The sequence below is a fragment of the Neoarius graeffei genome, chromosome 5, assembly GCF_027579695.1.
Source record: "Neoarius graeffei isolate fNeoGra1 chromosome 5, fNeoGra1.pri, whole genome shotgun sequence".
In the NCBI taxonomy this organism is placed as follows: domain Eukaryota; kingdom Metazoa; phylum Chordata; class Actinopteri; order Siluriformes; family Ariidae; genus Neoarius; species Neoarius graeffei.
Window position 1 is genome coordinate 114,596,691 of NC_083573.1, and position 5,764 is coordinate 114,602,454.

At 47.3% G+C, this 5,764-nt stretch overlaps 1 long non-coding RNA gene across 1 annotated transcript; it reads right to left on the reverse strand.

Moving 5' to 3' along the window:
* Positions 1 to 3,379: 3,379 nt before the first annotated feature.
* LOC132886202 (uncharacterized) lies at positions 3,380 to 4,487 on the reverse strand. The gene is made up of 2 exons (XR_009654675.1): positions 4,386 to 4,487; positions 3,380 to 3,703 (listed from the first exon to the last, which is right to left on the reverse strand). It is a non-coding gene; the product is annotated as an uncharacterized LOC132886202 (long non-coding RNA).
* Between the last annotated feature and the right edge of the window lie 1,277 nt (positions 4,488 to 5,764).

A 5,764-nucleotide genomic window follows, 5' to 3' on the forward strand; every position in this document is an offset into this window, starting at 1 on the left:
AGACCCTGGGGACGCTGTCGTGGGTTCTTGATTCTGGTGCAAACCTCACAGGACAGGACAAATGACCTTACTTCCTTCTCCATGTTAGGCCACCAGAAGCGTCTTTTCAGGAAGTCCAGGGTCCTCCGAGCTCCCGGGTGGGCGGTGAGAGGGGAAGAGTGACCCCACTGGAGAACCTTGGCCCGGGCTTGATGTGGGACGTACAAGAGGCCTGGTGGCCCCGTCCCAGGACCGGGGTCCTGGCGTTGGGCTCGTCGGACAGCCTCCTCAATACCCCAGCGGACAGGGGCCACAATCCGGGACACAGGGATAATAGGCCCGACTTCATTCTCCCTGTTAGTGGCAGAGAACAGTCTGGACAGTGCGTCAGGTTTGGTGTTCTTGGAGCCGGGGCGGTATGAGAGGGTGAAGTCAAACCGACTGAAAAACAGGGCCCACCTAGCCTGTCGAGGGTTCAGTCTCTTGGCTTGCTGGAGGTACTCCAGGTTCTTGTGGTCAGTCCAAACCAGGAATGGATGTTGTGCTCCCTCCAGCCAGTGCCTCCACTCCTCAAGGGCCAGTTTGACCGCTAGCAGTTCTCGATCCCCCACATCGTACCGGGACTCAGCAGGACTCAGGCGGTGGGAGAAGTAAGCGCAGGGGTGCAGCTTTCCTTCCGAACGTTGAGAGAGCACCGCGCCGACACCACTGTCCGAGGCGTCCACCTCCACGATGAATGGTTGGGAGGTGTCCGGGAGAACCAGAATGGGTGCCGTGCAGAAGCGGTCCTTGAGGTCTTTGAACGCCTTTTCTGCCTGAGGAGACCAGCCATAAGATCCACCTGTCCCTTTGGTGAGGTCAGACATGGGTGCTGCCACAGAACTGAAGTTCCTGATGAACTTGCGGTAGAAGTTAGCGAATCCTAAGAACCGCTGAACCTCCTTAACGGACTTGGGAGTAGGCCAATCCCGGACGGCCAGGGTCTTGGCAGGGTCCATTTGGAGTTGGCCTGTCCGTACAATAAATCCCAGAAAGGAGACCTCGGGAACATGAAATTCGCATTTCTGGGCCTTGGCGAACAGATTGTTCTGTAGCAGCCTCTGGAGAACCTGGTGGACATGGTGGCGGTGCTCCTGCACGGTCTTGGAAAAGATAAGGATGTCGTCGAGGTAGACAAAAACGTATAGGTTAATCATGTCCCTTAAGACGTCGTTGATTAGGGCCTGAAAAACAGCTGGTGCGTTGGTGAGTCCGAAGGGCATCACCTGGTATTCGTAGTGCCCAGACGGGGTGTTAAAGGCAGTCTTCCACTCGTCTCCCTGTCGGATACGGATGAGGTGGTATGCGTTCCGTAGGTCCAACTTGGTGAAGACGGTGGCGCCTTGGAGCAGGTCGAAAGCTGTGGACATCAGCGGAAGGGGATATCGGTTGCGCACAGTGATCTTATTCAGGCCCCTGTAATCAATACATGGTCGGAGCCCCCCATCCTTCTTGCCGACAAAGAAGAAGCCGGCTCCAGCAGGTAAAGTGGAGGGTCGAATAAACCCAGAGACCAGGGCATCTTTGAGGTATTCCTCCATGGCCTTGCGTTCTGGCTGAGAGAGTGAAAACAGTCTGCCACGAGGAGGGGTAGTCCCAGGGAGCAAGTCGATGGCACAGTCGTAGGCCCGGTGCGGAGGAAGAACGGCGGCCCTGCTCTTGCTGAATACCTCCTTGAGATCCCAGTACTCTGTGGGAACTTGAGATAACTCGGTGAGATCAGGGGGCTCGGCAGGAGACACAGGAGAGCTAGAGAGCAGACAAGAGGCATGGCATGCAGGGCCCCATTCCACAACCTGGCTTGTTACCCAGTCTATGCGAGGGTTGTGGCGAGTAAGCCAAGGAAGGCCTAGAATAACTGGGAACTCAGGTGAAGGAATCAGGTGCAGGGATATTTCTTCCTTGTGACCTTGAGACTGGAGGAAAACTGGAGAAGTAACTTGGGTGACTCTTCCATCACCTAACGCTTGGCCATCGAGGGCAGACACAGACAGTGGGACTTCAAGAGGTGCAGTCGGAATATTGATGCTTTGGGCGAAGTGAATATCCATAAAGTTCCCAGCCGCCCCTGAGTCTATCAAAGCTTGACAAGAGTGGACAGACTCACCCCAGGAGATGGAGACCGGGATGTAGATTCCTTGGCCAGGGAGTCCGGGAGAGAGGGTAGGCCCCGTCACAACCCTCCCTCGGCTGGACGGGGCGGTCCTTTTCCCAATTTGCTGAAGAAGTTCCTCGTGGCGAGCGAGGGCCTCACGTTGGCTGGTGAGCGTACGTCCATGAGCGTCCATGGTCGCTCCGAAGCGTGTCAAAGCTGCCATAATTCCCTGAAGGTTGGCCGGGTAGACAGTTGAAGCAGCCTCTGCTGAGTCGGTCATGACGGAGTCTTTCTGTTAGGGTTTTGCTGGGATTCGAACCTGGTTCGTTGGTGTGATAATCCAGCAAACCCCCACTAGGCCACCAGGGGGATGACTCAAATGCAGAGGCGTGAGGCGGAAGTAGAAAAAGAATCAAAAGGTTTATTTAAACTATATACACTATATACAGGGCAAAACAAAAGACAAAAAAAAAAACAAAAGAGTATAATCCAAAAGAAAAGCAAAGTGCAAAAATTCAAAAGCTAAGAAGATCAAAAAACACAGTACAAAGGAAACTGGAGATAAACATAACAGCACAAAGACTCCGTGACAAGAGGACTGAACTCAGGGGTATAAATAGACAAACTAATTAAGGACACAGGTGAAGATAATTAGGCAATTAACACAAACACAAAACACAGGAACAGTGGCGGCCTCTAGAGGCCAAAATAAACACGACATGAAAAGGAAATAACAGCGGCCTCTAGAGGCCAAAACAGTCCTAGTCCTAACAGCCACACAAACCACAGTGATTCAATTTCATACCAAAGTAATGAACATGAACATGAACCATCCTCATCATTCTTGTGTCCCGTCCCTCTCCTCATTCCCAGGAAAAGAAAAGTACGTTATTCACTCCAAACAATCTAACCAGTGGATTGTAAGGAAGCTGTATGAGCCAACAACTCAGGATTTCTGCAAAGAATTGGTGGAACAGGTCATTCAGCGGCGACTTGACAAGAATGTCAGACTTGGAGATCCAGCGTTCCACATCCATCCTCCAGTCACAATACCAGCCAACATTGCTCCCACTCCAAAGCCAAACAAGGATGATTTGGTTACAGAACATGTGTCACGTTTTCCAAAAAAACAATAAAGATGTTGGTGTCTGAGACTGAAAAAGCCCTGTTTGTAGTCGCTTACCTTTACCAAGCATTTTTCAGGCCATGTTGCTTTTTGTATAACTATGTGTAAAAGTAATAGTAATAACCATAACATCTGATGTCTTTGTGAACATAGTTTTATTGAACAGGACAGAAATCTGTTTCTATTTTGTATGTTCGATGTTGTTTCAAATAATTTTCCATAGAAAGGGTAAATGTAACAATGTAGAAAATGTACAGTAAAACTTTACAATTTTAAAGATCTAAAACAATTGCAGTGCATCCACTGACTCTTTGAACCCTGCATATTGTCCATTTGGTGATGGATATGTTCTTCTTATTAGCTCCACCACACAGGAAGGAAGAACTCTCCTGTTGCCGGGACCAAGCTTCTCTCCTTTCAGGGCCCATTCTAATACAATGCGATAGGCAATCAGCCTGTACTGTCTGAAATAGAAAACAACATAACATAAATAAGCAACTTTTTGCCAGGAATGTATGCATCAACATATCTGGCTATGGCAGAATTTGGTTGCTGGTGGCATTTTATATACATATATATATTATAAGTACACTGCTTGGACATAGGGGCGTAACCTTTGGGCCCACCCTAAAATAATTTGCATTAGGTAATTGCTTGGGACAGAAGGCTTTATTGTGCAGACAAAAGAAGGTGCTAAATGCTGGGGGCAGGAGGAAACAGGGAGTCTGATAGCTTGATCCTGTGAGGACAGGAGATCATGCCAATTGCTGGGGGCTGCCATTTAGGCCAAGACATTTATTCCTGAGCACAGTAGGATACAGACATGTTGAGGCTCAGGTCTTATAAAGCTCTGATACAAATATGGAGTTCTAAGAACAAAAATAACTTGGGAATACACAATAATAACACATGCATCACCATTAAAAATGCTATGTAAAAGATTATCATTATTACTCATATTCCTTCAATGTCTGATGTGTACACCCATTTGTTGTAGTCATGTATGACCTGGACTATACTAACTAAAGCATACAGTATGCCAGAATAAGTCATTGCTTGATCACGTGTACAGTTTATAAGGTTATAAACATTCAACTAACAAAACACCTGTAGGCTACAACATGTAAAAAAGGAGTCAACACTTACTCTGAAGACAACTGACCATCGGGTCCAGCTGGCCTGGGACGCTTCTTCCAGTTAATTTTAGGAATGTGGAAAAACGTCTGCAAGACACCAACATTCAGGAGTGCAGGGAAATCAGTGTGGTTTGTGATGCAGACAGCAGCTGGCACGCTGGCCTCCTCGTCAATTGAAAGGTCATGTGGCATGATGAGATCCCATTCATGGCAGCAGTAGCACTCCACCTCTGTCTGCATTACTTCACATTTGGAACAAGTACACCACCATTTGTCGGTCACCCGGTGTCTCGCGGCTCCAGCTCCAGCTGCGGCTCCAGCTTCACCTTCTTCCACTTCTCTGTCCACCCTTTCTCTCTCTGCCCGTTCTAACTCCATCTGGCCAATTTCTTCATCTGTATATTCGGGTTCATAAAGATATCCCTTTGGCTGTGAGATGAAGTCAATGTTTTCAACGTCGCTGTCTTAGTCAGACATGTTGTTGCTAACTTTGCTAGCAGTAAACAATGAATGAAACAGCCGTGGCTGTCACCTGGCGGCAGCGCGCAGTGATAAGAAGGGAGAGAAAATAGTGCCAAGCGATTTCGAGGTCTGACTTTTTATTTGGCAACGGTTTTGTGATGCAAATATATCACTCTTTTGAACACATACTGTTTTGAGAAGAAAAATGTTTTACTTTCGTGACCCCAACAAACTTGCCGGACTACTTTCGTCTGGACCAAAACTGGACAAGAACTAGACTCACAGGATGCTGTCAGGGGTAAGTCAATGTGTTTGCACGACACTATTGATGGGGATGCCATACAGATTCATGTCAAAAATCCCGAACTATCCCTTTAAATTAATAGTTTGAATTTTTTGTCGAATATTCTCAATTTTGTCATTAAAAAAATTCATGAAGTCGTTGCTACTACATACTACAGGTGTGCATGTGTCTATAGTGGACTTATTCCTGGTAAATTTTGCGACAGTATTACATATTGTTACGGCATGAGCTCATTCACACACCGCAACATAAGAAGGGGGACACAACACAAGGGTTTAAAGTTCAAACAAAAATACATTTATTCACCAATACAAAATATAACAACTCAAAAGTGTCTAGGGTATGAATGTAGTGATGGTCGTGCCTGAGTGGATGTGTGTTTGTGTCAGTATATGGTAAATGTTGAGGCAAAGAAAAAGAGAGGGGGGAGAAAAAGAGCAAAAAGCCAGAAAACAGGAGGACAACAAAGAGTGCCCACACAAAGAATAAAAGTGCCTACCGGAGATGGAGAGAGACCTGACCTTATAGGCCATACCACCTACTCAGGTGTACTTAATGATCTAGCCCAGGGGTTTTCAAAGTGTGGGAGAGTCAGCCCCCCTCAGAGAGCAAATAAACAACAG